At 48.9% G+C, this 15,197-nt stretch overlaps 1 long non-coding RNA gene across 1 annotated transcript; it reads left to right on the top strand.

Annotated features, from left to right (window-relative positions):
• Positions 1 to 378: 378 nt before the first annotated feature.
• LOC142071797 (uncharacterized) lies at positions 379 to 8,398 on the top strand. Its single transcript, XR_012667990.1, has 3 exons — positions 379 to 1,523; positions 7,511 to 7,621; positions 8,315 to 8,398. It is a non-coding gene; the product is annotated as an uncharacterized LOC142071797 (long non-coding RNA).
• Positions 8,399 to 15,197: the final 6,799 nt, after the last annotated feature.

The raw sequence follows: 15,197 nt of genomic DNA, 5'->3' as shown, positions 1-15,197 counted from the left end.
CCCACACGCAGCTGTACGAGTGCCCCTGCCTCAATCCTGACCTACATCCTGTCTTCCAGCCCTGGGCTACCCGCACAACCTTGCTGTCGCGGCGTGGGCCCCAACCCCCTTCATGCCAGATCTAGGCAGCTCTGTTAATGCACCTTAGTTCTGATCTAGGACTACCCCTCTTCTCTCCCCCCTGCAGCTCTGCGCACACGCACAGATCTGCTTACTCTCCTCCTCCGCCTTCACCAGCAGCCAGTTGCTCTAGTCCTGGCTTCCTGTTGCGCAGAGTCGGAAGGCTGTGCTGAGCCGTTTTCAAACCACCACGCGTCTTGTGCTCGGCCTCTGCCCGTTCTCCTGATGGGAGTTTCAGGTGATTGTACTCCAGACTCGCAGGCCCAGACCCTCAAAGGTATTTAGGCTCCAAACTCCCACTGAAATCAGTGGGACAAAGCTGAGTGAGGATTAACTATTGGACTAACTTCTCTCGGTGAGAGAGACGCTTTCAAGCGAGACGAACTCTTCTTCAGGGCCTGGGTAGCTCGAAAGCTCTTGTCTCTCACCAGCAGCAGTTAGTCCAATAAAAGATATTCTCTCCCCCACCTTGTCTCTCTCATATCCTGGGACCCACAAGGCTGCACTAACTGAAATCAGTGGAAGTTATGAACCTAAATAAATTTCCCAGATCTGGACCAGTCTCCTAAATAACAGCGAATGTGACAAGGAAAACCACCCTTTTTCCCTGCATTTCTGTCTTCTAGCATAATAATTTTGTTTGGTGCTTAGCTACCAAGGTGTTGGGCATCTTTATTAAACAGCTCACTAGGAATACAGGCCAGTGAGGCCCCTCCTGGGTCCTTGCGTCCAGTCCCTGCTATTGCAGGCAACCCAGAAACTTGGCAAGCTTCATCTTCAAACTAGTCCGGTTGTTTGCTTCCACTGCTGCTATGCAGAGGCTGTTCCCGACCCTCTCTCCTCTGATGGTTAGACACCTTTTAATTTATAGCTTCAGTTGACTCCTGGCCAGTTTATCCCCATTTGTTTTTGTGCCAGCATTGTATTTTTTTTCAGTGTATGTCTCCGTGTTTTCTAACTGGCCGGAGGGTATCAAAGAAGGCCAGAATCTGCTCCTAGTTACACTGGTGTAGATGTGGAGTAACTGCACCTGAGAACTGAATCGGGCTCGGGAGTCAAATTTTGCCGCATTCACTGTTGCCTCACTAGAGAAAAGTGGGAGTCGAATGATTTATGCCTGTAAACAAAGGCCATTGTTAGAATGTAGTTAACGATTTTCCTGGAGGCAGCATCAGGTGTCCGGCTTCCTGCTACTAAGTAAATGCCCTGCGCTCTGCAGAGGCTGCTGCTGTCTCAGAGTGCGCCGAAAGAGGAATTGTTAGTAAGTTAAAAATGTAACCATGATCTTCCCTCCTTGCGGTATCCACTTGCCTCGAACCTGGGTCCAACATGGGAACCAACCGAAGAGAAACACAGATGCGAGCTCCGTGGGGTGAAGACTGTCTCCAGGCTCAGCGATCCGGGTAGGTGTTCCCGGCACAGATCCCCATCCACCTGGGCTATGTGGGCCAAATGCAGTGGGGATGTAAATGGTGGTGTGAGTTACTCACAGCGTGTAATTGGACAGGAAATGGGTGTCGGTGGCAAAGAAGAGTAAATCGAGCCTTTTTGGCATGCAGTGGCCATGCAAAGTGAGCCAGTGGGGGTTGTGTCCATTTGCACCAGGGTTGCATTTGGCTCCAAGACTGGGGAATAACGCCAGCGCAAATTAAAGTCGGGGTGGGGGGAATCTACCTACAGCCTCCTCTGAGCTGCTTCTCTTGCTAGACCCCTCTCTGCCCCTCTTGGTGTGTAAGATGTGCACCTTCCCCCCTCGCCCCCCCAATGCCCTGTTAGCACAAGCTGTGGTAGGAAGGGAGGCAATGGAGAAGGCGCATCAGGGTGCAGGAAGGACTTAGTTCGCTGTGACTGGGGGGGTCCGGAAGGCAAGGCCAGGCTGTTGCTGTGCAAACAGTAGTAACACGGGCCTCTCAGCGGGCTCAGTAAAGATCTCTCTCCTCCAACGCTGCTTGCCGGCCCCTGCGCCCACTGCTGATGAAACACAAGTGACACCGCAGGGCTGAGAGGCCTCAGTGGGAGTTATGCCACATTTCCCCCCTCCTCCCTCGCTGTATTTCACTGCTCCCAATGCATCTGAAAGACCCCTGTGCACTAAACCCAGAGCGGCCGCATCCCTCTCTTAAATCCGCTGGATTTAGGAGCAGCCTAGCAACAGCCGTGAGGTCACACATTTGTGCTGGAAATGGCCCAACTTAATGATCACTTTGGATGAGCTATTACCAGCAGGATAGTGAGTTTGTGTGTGTGGTTTTTGGAGGGGGGTGAGGGAGTGAGAGAACCTGGATTTGTGCAGGAAATGGCCCACCTTGATTATCATGCACATTGTGAAGAGAGTTGTCACTTTGGATGGGCTCTTACCAGCAGGAGAGTGAGTTTGTGTGTGGGGGGGTGGAGGGTGAGAAAACCTGGATTTGTGCAGGAAATGGCCCAACTTGATGATCACTTTAGATAAGCTATTACCAGCAGGACAGTGGGGTGGGAGGAGGTATTGTTTCATGGTCTCTGTGTGTATATAATGTCTTCTGCAGTTTCCACGGTATGCATCCGATGAAGTGAGCTGTAGCTCACGAAAGCTTATGCTCAAATAAATTGGTTAGTCTCTAAGGTGCCACAAGTCCTCCTTTTCTTTTTGAGGTCACACATTGTTACACTGCTTACCTGCCTCAGGGGGATGGGATGAGGGTTAGTGTTTGGAAAGCACTTTGAGATGCTTAGAGGAGACTCTACAAAAGGGCAGTGTGCTGCTATTCTTTGTATTACCATAATTAGATACCCCCACACAAGATTGGGACCCCCATTATGTGGGGCACCGGCCATAAACTGAGTAAGAGACAGTGACTGCTTTGAAAAACGTACAGTCTAGACAGACAAGACACAACCAGAGGCATTAAGATGTGACCAAGGTAACACAACTGAGCAGCAAAGCTGAAAACAGACACACACCTTCCCTCCCCTCTCCCCCCAGCCTCTGGGGTGCCAGCTCTGTGCCCTAGCCACTAGGCTGCGCTGCCTCTCAATTCATTTTCCCGCGTTCGCTGTACTTTCTCCTCGTCTGCTTGCAGGCCAATATTTTGCTCAGGACTGCCATGTTTTCCTGTTGATTGCTAATACTGACCGTAACCTTCTGTCAAGGGTACTCACTTGTGGCCTCTGAGCAAAAGGCTCTGTACAGCTAATACGTCCACTCAGTTCACAGATGCCATCACGCACTAACAGGCCTGCACTGTGGCACAGCAGGCGATCTGCCTCTGAAATGATTTCCTGAGCTATCCCTTATTAAGGGTCTGGTCCAACACCCAACGCAGGCAACAAGACTCCCCCTTGACTTCATTAGGAGTAGATCCAGGTGTTATTTTTACGATTATTTATAGTATAGGAGTGCCTGGAAGCACCAATGGAGATCAGGACCTCATTGTGCTAGGAGCTGTACAAAGACGTAGTAAAAAGCAGTCCCCAGAGAGCTTACCATCTCAATAGACAGGAGGTAGAAGCGGTTATCACCCGTATAACACTGATGGGGAAACAGAGGCATATAGCCATTAAGTTAGTTGACCATGGTCAAAAAGGGAGTCCGGACTAGATGCAGGAATTGAATCAAGCACTTCTGGGTTGTAGTCCTATGCCTCTCACACAAGACCATCCTTTCTCTCTTGCCTTGCTTAGCTGTTTGCAAGTCTGCCCGTGACACTACTTTGTACAGTGCCTGGGAGAGGAGAGATTTCGGGCTGTGTAAGTGACACATCATCCAATGGTGCTTAATTTCCCATGCTCGCCACTGGGTCATGTGTTTAGTTTCTCCTGCGGTGCAGCTGCCGGTCAGCCCGTGACTGTCTGCCAGTCAGAGGAAGTCTACACTTCCAGTAGACAGCGAGAAGTCTCCTGTTTGCTAGTGTAACCCACACACCTCCTGGGTGTGGTGTCTGTCCCATCTAGTGGCACCGAGACCACTTAGAGAGAGAGATCAAATGAGTCTGCTTTACTGCCTGAGCTAACGGGCAGTTGGCTTTTAGCTCATGCGGTGGAGGCTCACGCACTAAGCTTCAGAGGTCCCAGGTTTGATCCCACCTGCTGACGACCGGGGTCTGTTGGTGTTACACTTGGATGGATTGTGATTTATTTCACTTCTACTTGAAATATAAAGTGAAAGTTGATGTGGGGGTGAAGTGCTGTTCTGTTTGTCTATGTGTACATCACCGGCAGAGGCCCTGGACAAACTCAACAGCCTGCAAAGTTGTGTTCACAGGTCACACTGGGTGTGTCGTTGTACATAGCTTGACTGAATTTTCGTGTCTCGTAACTGACCGAATGGAGCTCTCCCTGGGCCAGGTGCATGGAAGAAGCCAGCGCGGTCTGTAGCATGATGCATTGAAAGCGAGCAATGGTAAATATCAAGGTTAGGGTTTATCTTGCTGCTCATCACAGGATCTGTGTACCTTCCATGTAAAATCAACAGCAAGAGCGTGGTGGGCTTCAGGAAATCTCTGGCCCGTCTCCTGCTTCAGGGCCAAAACTTTGCTTGGGTAGGGTTTTCTCGGGGGAGATGTAGAGGGTGGGTAGGGTATTTTGGGGGAGGAGAGTGGCAGGAAGTCTGAGAACAGCAGAGCGTGTCTGTATGGTGAGCGTGACTTGTGGTGGGAGGGCGCTCTCAAAGGGGAAGGCTTTGCTGTGTTTCTTAAAGTGGGTCAGATTCCAGGTTTGCCTGATCTGCTCGAGAGGGGGCTCTTTGCTGCCTGGTTCCGTTCAGGGCTTTGCAGTCTTCATTGTCCCACAGGTGTGCAGCTGTCACTGAAGGGCTCAGAGTTAAAGCTTGGTCTTGGATGTAACCGGGGCTTGACCCAAATGAGCTGAAGGGCCAAGTTCTGCTCTTGTTTGCCCCACAGCAATCTCATGGGTAGTAATGGGCATGGGGAGCAGACCCTGTTACCCTAACACTGACGTTGTCTTGTGATGCAGTGGATGGGAAGCAGGGGCACTGTGTCCTTGAGTTCAAACAATACATGATTTGGCCTTGAAAGAGTCTCGGCCTCTGAAGAGAATCAGGGGTGGGTGGACACGGGTACTTACTCGTTTTCATTAGGAGACCCACTAAAGGTTGTAGGGGAGAAGGCTGAGAACAAAAGGTTTTGACAGTCTCTTATCCTTAGCACGGAGAGGGCCTAGTGTCCCTCTTGCAAGCAGCACAGGGAAGGAAACCACAAAGTAAAGCCAAAAGAGGCAAGACAACATCCCATGGTTGGGGGCTGAAGTGTAGCTTGGTGGTTAGAGCACTGGAGTGGGATTCAGGAAACCCAGCTTCTATTCCCAGCTCTGATATTGGCCTGCTGGGTGACCTTAGGCAAGTTGTTGCTTGTCTTGTGCCTCAGTTTCCCCAATTTCCCCCAGCAGATTGAGGGAAGTGATTATTCAGCACTGGTGAGGCCACACCTGGAGTACTGCATCCAGTTTTGGCCCCCCCACTACAGAAGGGATGGTGACAAATTGGAGAGAGTCTAGTGGAGGGCAACAAAAATGATCAGGGGGCTGGGACACACGACTTACGAGGAGAGGCTGAGGGAACTGGACTTGTTTAGTCTGCAGATGAGTGAGGGGGAATTTGAAGGCTGTTATCAACTACCTGAAGGGGGGTTCCAAAGAGGAATAAAAATTATTAACATTAACCCCTAGAGGCTCCAATGGAAATCAGGGTCCATTGTGCCAGGCGCTGTACGCTCAACTAGTAAGACACACTCCCTGCCCTGAAGAGCTTGTAGTCGAAACAGGCAACCCATGGGAAGGCAAGGCAAGAAGCACAGACAGGACTAGAACCTGAGTCCTTTGAATGCCTGGCAGTGATCTACCCACTGGCCCACCTTGCCCCTCTCACTAGTCTCTGAAGAACAAGTGGGTGACGCTTGTTATGCAGGGAGTCAAGGTGTGAAAAATAAGAACCAAAACACACCTTTGCCCAAATCTCCAAATGAATCCTGAATCTGTTCTGGGGTCCTTAACTGATAACAAAGCCCAATGAGGGGGGAGTGTGGCATTATTTGCCTTTACACTTACCATGAGATTTTTTTTTAATGCTTCTGGGACCGAATTATGGGATCAAACTAACTTGCAGTCCAGTCTTTGTGGCAGTTCATGGATGGTGGAAATACCTCATGCAGACCAGACCTCGCATTTTCTGTTCCATAAGTGGCTCTGAGGCAAGACAGTCTCATGAAAAGACAAAAATGCATTTGGGCTCATGCACCATGGAGTTGCAGCCACCTCCGGGGTGGAAATCAGCAGCTGTCTAACAGTGCATTCCAAAACCGCACAGCAGCAAGGAGCTGTGAAATGAATTGTACGGTCTCCAACTCAAATATCAGGGGGAAATTTTAGGGGGGCCAACTAAAATGCCTCAAGGGACAGTGGGACAAATGGCAATGTGCTTGTGAAAAGCGCCACACCATCTTTAATAAGGGGCATCAGTGTTACATCGCTTCTTCAAGCTGGTCAGCATTTCCAAAATAGCACTTGGAGACACTTGAGTGTGCATTGATCCAAAGGGAAGAGCGCTGCATGCTGGATCCCCCATACAGCTTCCTGCGGCACCCAGCTGTTTCTTGGACATGTTCCATGTGACTGCTCCTGCAGCCTGATTTTTGCTTATCCAGAGGAACCTCAGGACAAGTATCTAAGTGCTTAAAGCAAGACAAAACTGTCTCTTTAAAAGCCCCATCAGCCCTGATCTAAACCACATTGGCTGCTAAGACATGAAAGTCCCTACTCAGTGAAGGACAGCATGAGCAAAAGTGGTGGCATTTTTTTTTACTGGTTCTCAACATTTGTAACCCGCACCTGTGCGGGGTTAGATTCGATCCTGCCTGCTTAACAGCCCCTGGATTTGTGCAGCCTCTTTCACAAGGGGTTTAGGTTTCCCAGTGTCTTGAAAGGCACCATCAATCATTCCCCAAGAAAACACCCCCTGAATCCAAACAGTGTCCATAACTGCAGCTGGAGAGCTCATCCATTAACCCCCCTCTGCACGAACAGAGATTCTGTTGTATTTAAAAAAAAAAAAGCCCCAAACCCAAGATCCTGCGAGTTCAGTCAGGAGACATGCTCAGTCTCGTAACATGCATGTGGCAAGCGTCCAAGTCAGTATGACCTATGGACCACTCCCTCAATGGGACTAACCATCCAGTTCCTTCCAGACGGCACCATTACCGCTTGACACCCATTGATCATCCTGCCAGCTCGCCCACCGTGTGCTCTGTGCTCTCCAGTCTGGTTGTTCTCGACGCCGGCAACCACAGTTCCCCCTCCCCTGCTTCATTGCTCCAGCTCCAAACTCTTCTCCGCCGGGCATGGAGCTCATCCCTCTTTCATTACACGGTTTATTTTCCCTTTTCCTTTTTGCTCCCAGGCTGCTGACGCATAGATTTATAGCCAAATGTCAAGTGCTCCGAGGCTTGGCCCAGGTCTACTGACCCTGGGAAACTTCTGGAAAAGAATTCATGGCTGAAATTCATCCATGGTAAGTTCAGCTCCTCGCTGTTAGCACCCTTCAGAATAGTTGAATTCTGGCCGGTTTTGGGTTCCGTCCCCCGCTTTCTCCCCAACAAAAAATATTCAGCCTCTTTAGGTTTTCATTCTGTTCCTTTCATTGTCAAATCACAATCACTTCTAAATCCTTCCCTTCCCACCTTGGACAGCCTCCCTAAATAGGTTCTGTTGCTCCTGTGACTTCTCTCCCACTGGGTTGATGGTGGGAACGGCTGATAGCCATTCCTAATCCACTCTTGTTTAGGCAGGTCTCAAGTCCTGGCAACTGTCATTTGATTCTCCCTGGCCTTTGTGGAAGTTCCTTCAAAAGCCAAAGAGTGAGGGGCTCCCAGCTGTCAGGGTAATGACCCAGAACTAGAGTCACCATGTTCATGGATAGTTTATTTTGTTTCCAGAGTAGCTCTCTCCTGCACAGCTTTCAGAGATTCAGAGAGCGTATCAGTTCATTTTAACCTGTAGGGAAAACGGGGTTATTTTTCCCCCCAATGTCACTGCCAATAAAACCTAGGCTGTGCTCAACCCCCCCCCCCCCCGACCTTTTCACCTACTGGAAAGATGTGAATTAATGTATTTAAAGATTCTGGACCCAATTCTCCATTTCCCTGCTCCTTGTGCTGTCATTGGTCCCTGTGCAAAGCGTGTGTTGTGTGGTGTTCATCCTTAGAGTTCGAAGATGACCACGACATCACTGATGGGTTTGGTTTCGGTGAACACGTGAGTGGCAGATCAGGCCAATTGGAGCTTTGAACTGTCTGTGGCATCCTGAACAAGAGCTGCCGCGATGGTTAACAGCGGACAGGTACTTGATATCATGACTAGCGCGGGAATTGGATTTAAGTGAGGGAAAGTTGTGCAGAGTCTCTCTCGTGCTCTCTCACCCAGGCCTGTCTGAATCCAGTAGCCTGAAGACGTCAAGGTGTCTGGAGACAGGTATGGGTGCAGTGGAAGGCCAACAGGTCCTACTGCTCCTGAACTGATTTCCTAGGCTGTCCACACAGCTCTTAACATCCACCTTCACAGCCAGGGAGATAAGCCTATCTGCTTGACTGCCTTGTTCACCAGAGAAGACTTTCCAGAGGGAGCCAGGTGTCACTCTGGTCAACAGTTGCAAGTAACAGTCTACTGTTACTTACGGTAGCGGGAGTAGCCTGACCTGTCTTCAAGACCCATGCAAAGTAGATGTTACTTGCTATCCATCAGAAGGGTAGAATTTTCCACTCAGTTTGCATTGGTGCTCATGGCCACAGAAGGAAACTCCGGCTCAGAGGCAATAACAAGACCCAAGGCTTAACTTCTCCATTCCACCATATTGCTTTTGAAGTTTTAATTTTCCCTTCCTTTGGCCAGATTCTGAATCTCTGACTCTTCTTGGTGAGCAGCTACTGGCATCATCCTGACTCACATGAATAACTGCTCATCGGCAGGAGTAATAGGTTCACTGTCTGGCCCCTTGTTTATATGTTGGCTCTTTAGAGCCAGATTTTTTCCCCTTTCACTCATGCTGAGTAGTGTCTGACTCTGCAGATAGTGCCTTCTGGTGTCTCTGGGAAGCAGTGTAGCCTAGCTGATAGGGCAGTGACCTGGGGTATTAAGCACTGTGGGTTCTGTTCCTGCTAGTGGCCAACTGAGTGACCTTAGGCAAGCCATTTTGCCACACTGTGCCTCAGTTTCCCCATCTGTAAAATAGGGATAATACTGACCACCTTTATAAAGCCTCCTGAGATCTCCTGATGCAAACCTCTGTATGAGAGCTAGATGCCATTACTTTGGATGTGGGGTACTACTCATCCAGAGTAGGGGGCCAGAATCTGGTCCTGGGGTGGGTAAACTTTTTTTGGCCTGGGAAGCACCTGGCATGCTGACAAGACAGGAATAATAGGTAGATTTGGGTTCACAGATAGGATTCACTGTGTGAACTGAGCCTTTAGCACATGCAGGGACAAACAGGTTCCAATAAAATAAGAGATTTGAGCCTTTGCCCCAAACTCAACCTGAATTGAACCGTTAGCCTGCTTTGAGTCAACCAAGACTGAAAATTCAAATCCTTTTAAAATGTTCAGCCCTGGTCTCCAGCAGGAGTAAATCAGCATAGCCCAATGGGAGTCAATGGGCCAGATCCCCAGCTGGAGTCCACCATCATCCCGATGTTGACCTCACTGGAGTTATGCTGACTTACACCCACTGAAGATCTGTCCCTGCATTCTCCAGTGCACCTCTGCATTTTCTGCCTCTGGCGGGGAATGGAAAGCTATTCCTGTCCTGAGGGTGTAGGAGGAACTAGATGCACAGTATGGTCACCATAGATTGGCATTGACGTGAGGCTGACATCATCATTTCAGGAACGGCAAGAGTGAAGGTGAAGGGAAAGATAGGACACATGGGCCACCTCTCCCTCTAGCCACTCACGGATCCAGGGATGATACCTCCGCACCTCCAGGAGCCCTAGAAACCATCCAGCATCCTCCCCACTCCAAATCTGTGGCCTTGAGGAAGAAGGAAATTCCACAGAGGAGCCAGCCCCAAGGGACAAAAGAAAGCGAAGAAGCAAGAATTGGCACAGAAGCAGCCACGGCAGGTTCTGCAGCGGGGGCCACCAGTTACTGAAGGTTACTTCATTGCCCTCCATACACATGACCATTGCACTGTCATTGCAAAATGGCCTCCATGGCTTGATGCAGTATTACAGTCACCTTAATGTTATTTGTGTTGCTGGAGTATCTAGTAGCCTCCATCATGAAGCAGGCCCCCACTGCTCTGGGCACTGTACAGACACAACAGACAGTCCCTGCTCCAAAGTGCTTACAAGCTGAGCATAAGACAAGGCACTAGATGGAAACAGACAGGCGGGGAATGCAAGGAGATAATCAGACCAGCATGATAGGCTATGGTCTCTGCACACGAGCGCTCTAACCATTGGATGTGAGCAGGACGAGCTGGCCTGGGTGAAAGTCTGTGAAAAGGAGACACTGGTGATTGAGATGCAAGACCACCACCTGTACAAGCGTTTTAGCTGTGTGGCTGGATCAGAAAGGCCGTATCTTAGAGGCGTTATGTAGACGGAATCTGCAAGATTTAGACATAAGCTGGATGTGAGGACTAGAGAGGGGTCCAAGTTGAAGATGGCACCCGGGTTATGGGCCTGAGTGACAGATCGGATGGTGGTGGTGTCCTCCAGTGGTTGAGGAAGGAGGTAGCAGGGAGGGCTTTGAGTGGGAGGGGAAGACTGAGAGCTCTGTTTTAGCCGTGTCGAGCTTGAACTGATGACTAGACATCCAGGAGGAGATGTCAGAGACAGGCTGAGATTTTAGTTGAGACGGAATTCAGAAACACGGCTGCAGTAGAGAGGTAGATCGGTGAGTCCTCAGCCTAGAGATGTTAGTTGAATTTGTGTGTGTGGATGAAATGACCCAGAAAGAAAGTGTAGAGGGGGAAGAGAAGAGGACCAAGGACAACCCTGTGGAATCACCACAGAAAATTGGAGGGGGAATCCTAGAATATCAGGGTTGGAAGGGACCTCAGGAGGTCATCTAGTCCAACTCCCTGCTCAAAGCAGGACCAATCCCCAACTAAATGAGGATGGATCCTGCCAAGGACATGCTGAGGGAGTGATTAGAAAGGCAGGAGGAGAAGAAGAGCCTGGCTGAAAGAGTTGAAGGTGGCTGACAAGTCCAAGGATGATACGCATGGAGTGCTGGTTCTAATCTTTGGCTAGGTAATTGGTCACTAGTGACTCTGAGAGCTGTCAGTTGTATGCCAGGGACAGAAGACAGACTGGAAAGGGTCTGGAATGGAATTGGAGGAGAGGAACTCCAGACAGCAATCCCAAACAGTGCATGCAATGAGCTTAGAGGTGGAAGGGAGGTGGGGCAGTACTTGAAAAGGCAAGTGGGGCCCGGGGGGTGAGTTTTGTTAAGATGGCAGAGGCTGAAGAATGCTTGTATTGTGAAAAGCAAGAGTGACCACTTCAGGAGAAGGTTAAGGGAGGGGAATGAGAGTGGAGGTGCGGGAGACTGGAAGATGGGATGGGGAAAATGGAGGGGTTAGAGGAGCAGAGTGGATGAGAAATTTCGGTGTCGGTGACAGGGAAAGGATTCCTGATTTGTATCTCACATCACTCTAACAGTGTCAGGTGGTCACAACATAGTTAATTTTCCCCTTGGTATCGGCCATTTGGATCAATCAGGAACGTACCAAGTGAAGAATTAAAAAAAAAAAAAATAGTCCAGCATTTCAGCTGCATTATAAACCCTCCTGAGGGCAGAAGCTGATGGCTACTTAATGGAGATCAGGAAGAAACGTAGCCTGTAGGCAGGCTATTCTGTAACTGCAGGGTTTCTTGCACCTTCCTCTGAAGCTGCTAGTGCCAGCCACCGTTGGAGCCAGGACACCAGGCTAGATGGGCCTTGGATCTGATCCAGTCTGGCAGTTCCCATGTTCCGAAATTCATTGAATATACAGATCTACAGCTGAGGTGAATTGACATCAGGAAGGTCCCACAAGGTTTTGAACGGAAATTGAACCATGTTCCCCATCACCGATGGAAGTTGCACTAACTTTTCCTTTGCAGCAAAAAAAAAAAAACGTGGGTCAGGTTTTTTGCTGGTTTTGTGACCAGTTCACTTTTTAAAAAATCAGTTTCCCTTGATACGGTTTCATGCGTTTTTGCCACAAGCCAAATGTATTTATCTGCCTGCAGATCTCTGGAAATGGTTCATTTTGGAAAAAATCATCAAAAATCTGGGAACAGGAGCATGAAATACCCAAGCTGTTTTCAACTACCTGAAAGGGGGTTCCAAAGAGGATGGCTCTAGACTGTTCTCAATGGTATCAGATGACAGAACGAGGAGTAATGGTCTCAAGCTGCAGTGGGGGAGGTTTAGATTGGATATTAGGAAAAACTTTTTCACTATGAGGGTGGTGAAACACTGGAATGCGTTACCTAGGGAGGTGGTAGAATCTCCTTCCTTAGAGGTTTTTAAGGTCAGGCTTGACAAAGCCCTGGCTGGGATGATTTAACTGGGAATTGGTCCTGCTTTGAGCAGGGGGTTGGACTAGATGACCTTCTGGGGTCCCTTCCAACCCTTATATTCTATGATTCTATGATTCTAAGAGGAACACCACCGACCAGTTGTACTGTGGTTGTGTTACGCTTAGCACAGTGGGACCCATGACTGGAGCCCCTAGGTGATAAGGCTATATAAATTAATAATAATCCTCTATTAATCTCGGCTAACTTTGTGCCACTTAGCGGGTATAAAGAGACCGAAAATGGGCTGGATCTCCTCTGTGGCATGGAGGAGTCTTCTGCTGGTGTAGTTCCCATGCTGCCCCTCTCCTCCCTCACCTAGAGCCAGAGTAGGAAAAGGCATCTGAGGGCAAAGCCAGAACGTTACTTCACTCTAGCTACTCTCAGCTGATGGCCGGACCCTAAGGACCGATACCAGCACCCTGTTCTAAACTACAACTGTGCTGGGACTGGTGAATAAGGGAACTGCAGCCAGCTCTTCTGCACTGGCTCATGGGTGCAGCAGAGAATCCGGACCAGAATGCACAAGAAGCAGCTGAATGTGCTCCTTTTACAGACTGTGGCTAAACTCCCAGGCAGGATTGATCCCTTCAGCGCTTAGCTCCTCCAAGGTGTTTGGCTTGTCCATCACCAAGGACAGTATCTGTCTCTAAGAAATCAACTTCAAATCGATTCTCCTCCTCCTCCAAGCCAGGCCTTGGCTGCTGAGCACTCGGTGCAATTCCAGCCAGGGTTCTGAACACAAACAGCTGTTCTCGTTTCATCCACAGCTGAGCTGTTTCAGCCTCTCGAAGGGAAGCAGCAGGCTTTGAACCAGGGCCACATTTCCATCCACAGGGAGACCAGGGGCGTCCCGTACCATGTGCATGTTACATTTGTGCTTTTTGATGTGTTCAGATACATTCGGACCAGCAATAATTTCCACCCCCCTCTTCTCAGGAACCACAATGAACAAAATGAAAGGGAACCAGGCATTTGACTTCAGCTGATGCTGTTCCATCCAGCCCGCATCTGTCTCCACATCTGAGGCAAGCCTGTCTGACTGGAACGGGCCTTGGTTCCCCAAGCGACTGCGTCCAAAGTACCAGCAGCCACTACCTGCGTCCTCTGTGATGTGTTAATCGATAGCCCAAGTGTGAACTGATTGATTCCTAACGACAGCCCTGTCAGCATCCCAGCCAGCTTCCACAGAGGGAGCCGGCTTATTTCAAACCAACCCACACTTGCACTTCCGCCCAGTAGCTGTTGCTAATGGCGGTGCTTGGCCTGAGCCGCTGGGCTTGATGGATTGATTTTGTATTTATTTATTGCTGGGCGCACACTGCACCCGGTTCGGCTTTCCCCTGCCCGCTTTCACCCTCTGCTGAATCCACCTTTCATTGCGCTGACATCCAGAGGCGAATTTGCTCTGCCCGTGACCTTGCTCTTTCCCCTCCTGATTTGAAATTAGCTTACTAAAACATGTTTTCTTTTAAGACTCCACAGCCTAATCCAGAACAAACAAAACACATTTTTTTGCAAACCAACTGCATGAACTTCTGCCCTGGCCTTGACCGCACATATGCGCACACTTCCCCACCCGCTCCCCAACCCTCCCTCCTCCCTGCCCATCACCATCCAAGTGCACTTTCCAAGGCATTTTTTTTGCCTGACGAATACAGTTGCAACGACTCAGAAACTGGAATTTTTTGGCAGCAGCCAGAGAGCTAACTTTATTTACTTTCCTTCTGCGTGCCTGGAGCGGGGGTTGGGATCAGAGACGCGCAGGAAAGGGGCGGATTTGCACTCCTCTGCTTTATTCCAAAGGCTGCACTGCATGCAGGATACAGCCAAAGGTGGCATATCGTGTGTGTGGGGGGGGGGCGGGGAGCTCTTCATTCTTATTCACGTTAGGTCTTAGGTGGTTTGGGGCTTCAAGCACTGGATTGAGACTCAGGTGAAGTCGGTTGGATAATATCCAATATTTTAGCAAGAATTTGCTGTCTTTAGTTGAATTTTTTTTAATTTCCCCTGATTTTTACTCCTTTTTTAATGGAAAAAAGCAAAGTCAAAACTCCAAAATGTTCAGTATTTGAAAACAAATTTTAGTGCAATTTTTTTGGTTTGTTTTCAATCAAAATTTGGTTTTTTGAAATCCAAAACTTGAAAAGTGGTACTGAAAAACTGAACCGAATCCCACTGTTTTTTTTTTTTAAACCAGAACTCCGGTTTTCTACTGAAAACAGAACCTTTTCAGTAAAAGTGGAATTTTTTCATTGTAGTCACAAAGGTGCGCATATGTGTGTGTGTGTGTATATAATCAAAAGTTTTAACAAATAAAAACAAAAACTCTAGGCTCAGAACACCTGAGTTCAGTCTTGGCTTTGCCAAAGAACTGCTCAAATAACAACATATTTTTAAAAAATCAAGGTTGGATTTTTTTAAAAAAAGGATATGCTCTAGTTCAAACAGGAATTAATTCCAGGAAGTCCTAAGGCTGGTGTTGTATTAATTAAGTGGACTATATGATTCCAAAGAATCA

This window comes from Caretta caretta, chromosome 4 (assembly GCF_965140235.1).
Source record: "Caretta caretta isolate rCarCar2 chromosome 4, rCarCar1.hap1, whole genome shotgun sequence".
NCBI lineage: Eukaryota > Metazoa > Chordata > Testudines > Cheloniidae > Caretta > Caretta caretta.
The sequence above is the reverse complement of the archived record's forward strand: the minus strand, read 5'-3'. Positions and strand labels throughout refer to the sequence as shown.